The sequence below is a fragment of the Dama dama genome, chromosome 23, assembly GCF_033118175.1.
Source record: "Dama dama isolate Ldn47 chromosome 23, ASM3311817v1, whole genome shotgun sequence".
Taxonomy (NCBI): Eukaryota; Metazoa; Chordata; class Mammalia; order Artiodactyla; family Cervidae; genus Dama; species Dama dama.
In genome coordinates this window covers 58338386-58347155 of record NC_083703.1, presented here as the reverse complement: position 1 = coordinate 58347155, position 8770 = coordinate 58338386, and the positions used below count along the sequence as shown (strand labels likewise).

Below are 8770 nucleotides of genomic sequence, written 5' to 3'. Positions count from 1 at the left end.
CTGAAAGTTACGTTAAGTTGTCAATTCTGGGTGACGTGCGTGAAATTACTCTTTTATATATATTTTTATATACCCGACATATATAACACGGAGACAGATATTTCCCACGGCAGAGGGCAAGCTGAGTACAACCGGCCCTCAAGCCACCAGTTTGCCACGTCAGATCTCAGTCATCCATGGCGGCCATGTGGTCACTGCCGCTGTTGGCCGTCTCCGCCCCATGGACCTGTTTAGTGGGATCTTTCCCAGCCTCAGGAAAACAGTTCTGGTGGGATCAGAGATAAAAATAAATCTGCAGGATGCTGGGCCAAAGAAGCCAGATACAGAAGAGAACGTGCAGTATGATTCCATTTATATAAAGTGCAAAAACAGACAAACCGGATGGATGCTGAAAGAAGTCAGCATAGCATCTTTTCAGGGCTGGGACAGGCAACGGGGAGGGGGTGGTCACAATCCAGGTCTCAGTCTGAGTGCCAGTGACACAGGCATGTTCTGTTGGTGAAAACACATCGGGCTTAGCACTTATGATGCATGCGCATTCCTATCAGACTCCTCTGTCCATGGGATTCTCCAGGCAAAAATACTGGAGTGGATATCCATTCCCTTCTCCAGGGGATCTTCCCAACCCAGGGATCAAACATAGGTCTCCCAAACTGCAGGCAGATTCTTTACCATCTGAGCCACCAGGGAAGCATGTATTACGATAGACTTCAGTATTAAAAAGTTTAAAAGTAAATAATAAATGCATAAATCCATTGGGTACATTTAATTTCCTGCCAAACTTTTGAAACCCTGGCCAGGGGCTTGGCTTCAGGTGGCAAGTCCCAAGACAGGCAGGTTTGTGGCTCCAGCCCTCCAGGCCCTGGGGTGTTGTTCAGATGCCACTTAAGGAAATCAACACTCAGGAGGTGGATGGAAAATGCTTATTACAACTTCTCTCTTGTGCAAACAGGAGTGTGCTTTATCCCCTCCTCAGGGTCCTCTCTGCACTGGATCTTAGCCAGAAGGCCAAGAAGGGCAGAGTCCCCTCTGGAGATCAAGAGCTAAGTGCCTGCAATTTATCATTTCAGCCCTGCCCAGCACGGGGAGCGGAGGATCCAAAGCCAGCCTCGCAGACCCTGAGATGTGGGATATGAAGCGACAGACTGGGACATTACCAGCCCAGACCAAACTGTTCCTGGGCTTAGAGTTAGGAAAATAAACGTGGTCTCACAGAGGGCAAACACGTCTCTAATTTCTTCGGAAAGAATCCAAATGCATAGGACTGTTACTAAGTCCTTGGAGAAGCTGCTGCCCCCCCACCTCCCCGCCTCAGGCTTGCAGGCACCTAGGAGGGAGCCCACAAAAGGCTATGAAAGGCCAGTGACTGGCCCCCCTTTCAGATTCCCCCTGTCAATCCCAAGCGAGGCCTAGCATGCCTGACCCTGTGAAGAGATCTTACCACTTCAGCCCAGGCCCTGTTAGCATGGGGGGGTGACATGCAGGGTGGGTACCCTCAAGGTTGGGGGAGAGGCAATTATCAGGTTCCCCTTGGAGGCCCCGCACACACGCACACTCACACACCAGGTGGGCAGCTCCCTCAAAGCAGGGCGGGGAGCCTGCTGATTCCTAGACTCTCCAGATGCTCACAACCCACGCTCTGCTCCAATCCCCACGGAGCACCTCAAATCCCCAACCCTGGGCTGGCAGAGCAGGGGGCGTCCGTTCACCCTGTTGGTATCAGCCAGTCTGCCTCCTACGAAGAGGCACCTCCTGCTTCCTGGCGACAGTGGGGGCCTGACATTTAACACTGAGGATGTCTCTGAACCGGGCCTCGACAAACAGCAGTCGCTTCTGAATCCACTCCTCCGAAAGGTCACCAGCCAGACACCCACAGAAAACCCAGCCGCCACTGCCACCCATCTGGGGGCCCCTGCCCCCCGTCGTCTTTCTCCACCTCTGTCTCCTCCTCCACCTGTCTGGCTTGTCGAGCCCAGCACAGGCGGGAGGGCACCAGCCAGGGCACCCCCCTGCCAGGATCATCACCCTCTTGACTTCTGCCCTCCCCTCCACCCACAGCCTCTGGAGGCGGCAGCAAAAAACGCTTGTGCCCTCTCCTGGGGACCAGGAAGCCCCTGGGGTCAGACAGGGGGGCTTCCCTACCAGGCTCTTTGCCTTCACCTGGAGATGCTGGGGCCCCTGGGCCAGGCGATGGCCCCACACCGTGAGGAGGAAATTGTTCATGAAAACACAGCAAGTGCAGATCCCTGCTGCTTTCTCCCTTCGCCGCAGAAACAGAGAGCAGCTGTCACAAGCCCAGCTCCATTCTGGCAGTCTGTGAGCCTCAGCCACTGGGCCACACAGTCCAAAGTGCGGGCCCCAGGGCTGGGAGGCTGGATTGCGACCCCCACCATTCCCCCATCCGGCTTCCCTGGTGGCTCAGTCAGTAACAAATCTGCCTGCAAGGAGAATCGCGTGGACACGGGAGCCTGGCCGGATACAGCCCATGGGGTCGCAAGACTCAGACACGACTTAGCGATTAAACCACCACCAACTCCTCCGTCATGCTTCAGGGGGAGGGAGGGACAGAAGTCATCCAAGGCGTCACAGCCAGCCCCCCACCCACAAGGGGGAGGAAAGTTCTTCTCCCAGACATGGGCCAGGACAGCTGAATATAAGTGATCAGCTGCTTTTCCTGGGGAGAGAAATCCAAAGGCTCCTTCCATGATCAGCACGCATCTTTTGTTTTCCTTCTATGAGAAAACGGAACCAAATCCTGGCTGCAGCTGATGACTCTGCCTCCCTACCCTCCAGCCACGCTGTGACACCTCCAGGCCGAGTGCTCACCACATTCATTTGTTCTTCCTTTCTTCATTCATCAGCACGTACTTGGCTGAGCACCTGCTCCATGCCAGGGCTGCGCTGAGCCAGGCCGGGTGTCCAGCCCCTTGGGGATGACGGTCTTGTGAAGATGTCACCCCAACAGCCACAGATCCAGAGGGAGAACCGGCCAGCTGGGACAAGGGCTTTGAGGCACCTGAGAAGGTCACAGTGATGCAGGGAGTTTGGCCAGGAGAGAGGGACTGGGGCAGAGGGAGGGGGTGGAAGTGGGGCTCAGCTGGGTGCTCCAGAGAGACGGGGGCTTGCACGCCATCCCTGCCCGCACCCGTGCCAGCACCCGGGCCAGCACGCGGGCCAGCTCCCATTCCCACTGCTCAGAGGCTGGCCACGGAGCACTCACCTGCGGGCCCAGAGTCCACATCCAGCAGGTGCAGGAGGCCTGCTCCTTGGTGGCTGGCTCTAGGCAAGAGCTTGGCATCTCTGTGCCCCAGTTTCCCCGTCCAAGGCTGCAGAGGCAGGGGTAGAGCTGCAATATCTCAAACAGCCAGGTCTGCTGACCCTGAACTCTTGCTTCGGAGGATATCATGCTCTCTCTGAGGACCTCAAAGTCTCTGATTGGCCCACAGGGAATTTACCAACTCTGGAAATGTTGGCTCCAGCTGACCATGCTGGAGCACCAACCAAGGGGGGTGTCAGACAACCAGAGGGGGCACCTTCCCCTGGAGGTCGGGAGCTGCCTCTGGGGCCAAATTCTGGTGCTAGAATCCTGATCTACTCCTTTGTGCTGCGTGACCTTTGGCAAATTACCTAACTCCTTTGGGCCTCCATCTTGCTGAGAAATGGGAATAATAATAATAGTAATACCTACCTTATGGGGTTACTGTGGAAAGTAAAAGGATTAATAACATGTGATCAGCACAGTATGTCAGTAACTACTGGGCCCTTGAGGGGGTGACTCTTCAGAGGGGGGCAAACACTCTGCCCTTTGGAGGGGACAGCGGGCAGGCACTGATCAACCAGATCCAACCCCTCAGCCATCCACTTGTCTTCATCCCAGAAACCACTTTTGACCAAGCATCCTGCTAAGAGCTCATTTTAGCTACATTTTCTCAGTTAATATATCTCTAAATGTGCTCTCATCTGAAAGTCTTAATTTTTTATGGTTTCCTTTTCAAACTATGAGAAGCGATGCATACTCACCTATGGTAAAAAAAGAAAGAAAAAAAAGAAAGTAAATGCAGAATAAATGCAGAAAAAATGCAGAAAGAGGAACAAAGATCCCTCCACTGCAGTTGGCACAGAGTAGGGGTGGAATCCTCCCTCTCCAGGTGTGACTCTCGGAGCCTGGGACGCATCCCAGCTTCCCACAGACACACCCAATGCCCGAGACATCACGCTTCCTAGAGCCGTCCAAAGTGACGGTCCTGGGAGCATCCATTCATTCTTCACACCTGGAAAACCTCCATCTGCCATTGCTTCACTCTCTGGTTCATGTGGCTAGCTAAGGCCATCACACCTGGGCCTGAATCCTGTGACCCTGGGACCTGGGACCTTTCCTTATCCATAAAATGGAGCTGCTGAAGGAACCAATAAGGCAAACTCTGCAGAGCCCTTGACACAGCTCCTGGCATACAGTAAGTGCTCAATAAACAGCACCAATAACGTCATTGCTAGTGGCCATGTGATGGGACAGGGGCAGTGTCATCAAGGCCAACCACCACCAGGGAGGTCCCACTCAAGCCCACCTGAAAACTAGTTGGGGAGGGGGCACCCAGCATCCACTGCTCATCTCATCTGCAGACAGAGAGCTGGGCATTCATCCTCCACTCCCTCCACCTTGGCTGGGGGCTGCTCTGGGGGGGGGGGGGGGGGGGGCATGAACTCCTCGGCACTTGGTGAGTGCTGAGAGGGAGTGGATAGGACACCCAGCTGGAACCACTGGGACGTCTCCCAGGACACCCAGCCCCACTAAGCCTGGGCAGCCTGCACATCTCCGAAGAGGGGCTTACAGTAGTGACCACCTCTCGGGGCTGCTGTGCGGTCAGGGAGAGAAGAGTCTGGCGCATAGTCAGCATTCATACTTGTTTCGTCTGTCTGAACGTGTAGATTTCTTTTCGGTTCAAATCCAAGGTGGAAAAGGCTGCTCACCAAAACAGAATTCAAAAGAGGTTCCGACCTTTCACCATCCTTACCTGGGAGAAGGAATGTCAGCAGGGGATTAAAGAGCAGCCTTGTCGGGTGCTGTCACCGGGGACTGTTTGCAACAAGAAGGAAAAGTAGCAAAAGTGGGAAAGAAAGAAAAAAAAAGAAAAAAAAACGCCCCCAGGTCCCAGGCTGGGAATGCACGTGCCCATGCCGCCCCCTTCTGGGCGGATATGGAGTTGCAAGAGTAGAACGCCCAAGGCTGAAGGCTGCCAGGGTCCCTGAGGAGTGAAGCTGCAGAGCTGAGGTCCCAATCATCTACCCTGCGGAGCTCTGGGGCCTCTTTAGGGCCACCTAACGCTTTAAAGAGGAGAGGGAGTCCAGGCTCGATGCATGAGACAGGGTGCTCGGGGCTGGTGCACTGGGATGACCCAGAGGGATGGGATGGGGAGGGAGGTGGGAGGGGGGTTCAGGATGGGGAATACATGTACACCCGTGGCAGATTCATGTCAATATATGGCAAAACCACTACAATATTGTAAAGTAATTAGCCTACAATTAAAATAAATAAATTCATAAAAAAAAGAGAGAGGGAGGGACTGACTGGCTGGGGAGCACTGACGGAAGGGATCCTGGCAAAGGATCGCCCCAAATCAGAAACGAGTATAAGTGGTACCTGGGTTGAACAGGCCTGGCCAATGGGTCCCCAGAAATGCCAACCTCCATCCTTTCGTGGTATCTGGCCTCTGGGAGCTGCTCCCCCAAGGCCACGAGTGGAGCAAATGGGGTGCAAATTTTAACGAGACATCCCCAAAACACAGTGTTCAAGATAAATACTATTTTAAAAATTCAAAATTTCCATAATGAAAAAAAAACATGGAAAATTTTAAATGAAAACAGAATCGGTATTTCTGATTTTTCCCTTTGCTTCAGGCACCAATGTGGCTCAGCACAACCCTGTTACTTCTTCCTCTTTAAAGCTTTGATATTTTGTTCATCATGGATTTTTTGCATTAATTTTGATTTTTTGCAAATTGCATGAAAATACCATATATCTTGTTTACTGCTTCTGGCATCTCCTTGAATTTTGCCCCAGAGGTGGACATGGCACTTGGCTTACCCTATTCCCGGCCCTGCCTGGCTCCCCCCGAACTCCTGGGCCCTGTGGCCCCTGTCCTTGGGCCCTGCAGGCAGGCAGACCTGGTGGAGTCCCATGTGGTTTCTTTATCATCTGGGCCACTTGGGGTAAACGGCTCAACCTCTCTGATCCTCAGCTTCCTCGTCTGCTACAGAGGATCACAGTTGTTGCTGCAACACAGGCTGTTGGGAGGATTCAGTGAGCTATTCTCGGGCGTGCAGCAGTGAACCCTGAGCCAGCATCTTCACAAAGGCCTGTGACCGCCTTTGTTTCTGCAGTACTTGATTCAGAACCTAGCAGTGATTTAGAGGGATGTATACATGCAGCCTATTAGCAGAAGGACTAACATTCCTCCTACCAAGGATGCTTATGGAGAAGGCAAAACCCTGGGCAAAACACTGCTGCCTTTCCCAACAAGCCACTAACCATGCATCCTTTCTGAACACCTGTCCCTTCCAAATCCCGTAATACCTGGCCTCAGGGAAACAAGAGTCCACAGATCACCCCCGGCTCCACCCTCTCTCACTGGGACGCCTGGGACAATGGCATTCACTCTTGGACCCTTGGTTGCCTCTTTTGTCCAATGGGAATGCTGGTCATGTCCCCTAAGGTCCCAGGAACAAGTGTTTGAAGAGTCCTTGGAAACACAATATATACTAACTAATATTACCTTCAGTAGAAGAATCGTAATTGACGGTGCTGGAAGAGGGCAGGGGTCAGGGCAGATCTGTGCCCTTAGACATGTGACCTCACATCTCCCAGCCTCAGTTACCTAGTCTGTGAAATGGAATGATGACCATGACCACATGACATGTTCATTGATGAGATTAAGTGACAGGATGCACATAGAAAGTTGTACTCTCTGCCTGGCCCATGGAGGGGCTGCCCTGCCGCCCCCACTGTCCGCAGGAGGAGAAAGACCCCAGGGGAACTGGTGGGAGAACTGAGTCCAGGCCTCTCTCTTCCTTGGTAGCTCAGCTCCCCCACCACTCCCCACACCACCAAGCACCACTGCATCATTGAAACATGAGATTCATCCTATTAGTTTTCCCATGGTCAGCTGTCATTTCATGTAATTTCTAGCAACAGGAACCAATCTCATGGGACTCCCCACATGCTCTTGGTGGTTTATGATCCCTACAGATAGAATGATAGCTTTATGATGTATAATTGGCCACATATAAGCCCACATTTTATTTTTATTTATCATTATTGCTAATTATATGAGCAAACTCTTGTCACTTAGGGGAGCACATAAATTATATCTCAATCATTTGTGCAGGGCTGATTTCCAAAGAAAAGAGAGTCAGTGGGTCCATCTAATATATAGATTTTATATATCTAAATTATACAGACACAGACACACATACATACATACATGCTCACATAAATATATATGTGTGTATACATATATAGATACACATATTTATATTTTTTCACACCACCTTCAATCTCCCAGAATTTAAGAGCACATTTTCAAAGGAAGACTGTCAAGGGCAGGGAGTTTGCTGTGTCAGCTTGGCTAGGCTACTGTCTCCAGTGATTCAGTCAAACAGTGATTCAGGTGTTGCTGATAAGGTACTTTGCAGATGTGGTCTTAGCCCACAGTTAGTTGTCTTGAAGCAAAGGGGGTTGTCCCAGATGACCTGGGTGGGCCTGGTCCCATCAGTTAAAAGGTCTTAAGAGCAGGACTGGGGTTCCCTGGGGAAGGGGAAATCCTGCCCGTGAACAGCAGCCTGAGTCAGTGCCTGGGAATTCCAGCCCTTCCTGAAGACACGTCCCACGATTCCAGGCCAGCTCAGCCAGCCACACAGGCACCTAAGCCAGCTCCCCTTCCTGACATTCACCTGCCACTGGTTCACTCTCTGGTTGAACCCCGACTGAGACAAGGATCTGGAGAAGGACAACTCACACGGCAGGCCAGGTTCCCCTGAGCTGGCATCGGGTGTAAACTCAGCACATGGAAGTGTTTCTTGACACACCCGCTCAAAGAACCCGAGAGGGTATAATCTGTCACAGCCGGGCCCCAGACTGAAGCAGAGTCACGGCCACCACATCCTGCCAGTCACGGCAGACCAGGGCCAGCCCCGGTTCAAGAGCGGGAAAGCACCCCGCCCGTGGACAGGAGGAGGGGTGTGCACACAGAAGGAGTGAGCAGGAGGAGTTGTGGGCAGCTCTGGGGGCTGCAGGATGGCCCCCAAATAGTGAGGCTCCTAGTCCCAGAACCTGTGTCTCTGTACCCTTAGCGGACAAAAGGGATTTTGCGGGTGTGATTAAATTAAGAATCTTAAAATGGGGAGATGATCCTGGATTATCCAACTGGACCCTAAATGGGGAGGGGGAGGAGCCCAGGAAGGGGGAGGAGAGGAGAAGAGAGAGGGTAGGACTCAGAGCCCCCTGTCTTGTCCCCTTTCCCCATATCAGCTCAGAGCTCCTGCCACCCAGACCCTCTTTGCACAACAGGGAAGCTCCCAGCCCCCCCCAGGTCAGGCCTGGCTCACACTGGTCCCCAGTGACTCCACTGGGATCCCAGGTGGTCACAGGCAATGAGGCCAACACCCCCTACCTGCCTCCCACAAATTTTCCACTTTGCGTGCTAAACTGATGACTCTTCCCCAACTGCCTGACACTCCCTCCCCTCCCAAACATAACGCCTTGGCTTTCAGTACA

General features: G+C 52.7%; 1 long non-coding RNA gene across 1 annotated transcript; it reads right to left on the bottom strand.

The window, feature by feature from the left end:
• Positions 1 to 420: 420 nt before the first annotated feature.
• On the bottom strand, positions 421 to 3317 carry LOC133044530 (uncharacterized). Its single transcript, XR_009689963.1, has 3 exons — positions 3221 to 3317; positions 2827 to 3016; positions 421 to 492 (listed from the first exon to the last, which is right to left on the bottom strand). It is a non-coding gene; the product is annotated as an uncharacterized LOC133044530 (long non-coding RNA).
• Between the last annotated feature and the right edge of the window lie 5453 nt (positions 3318 to 8770).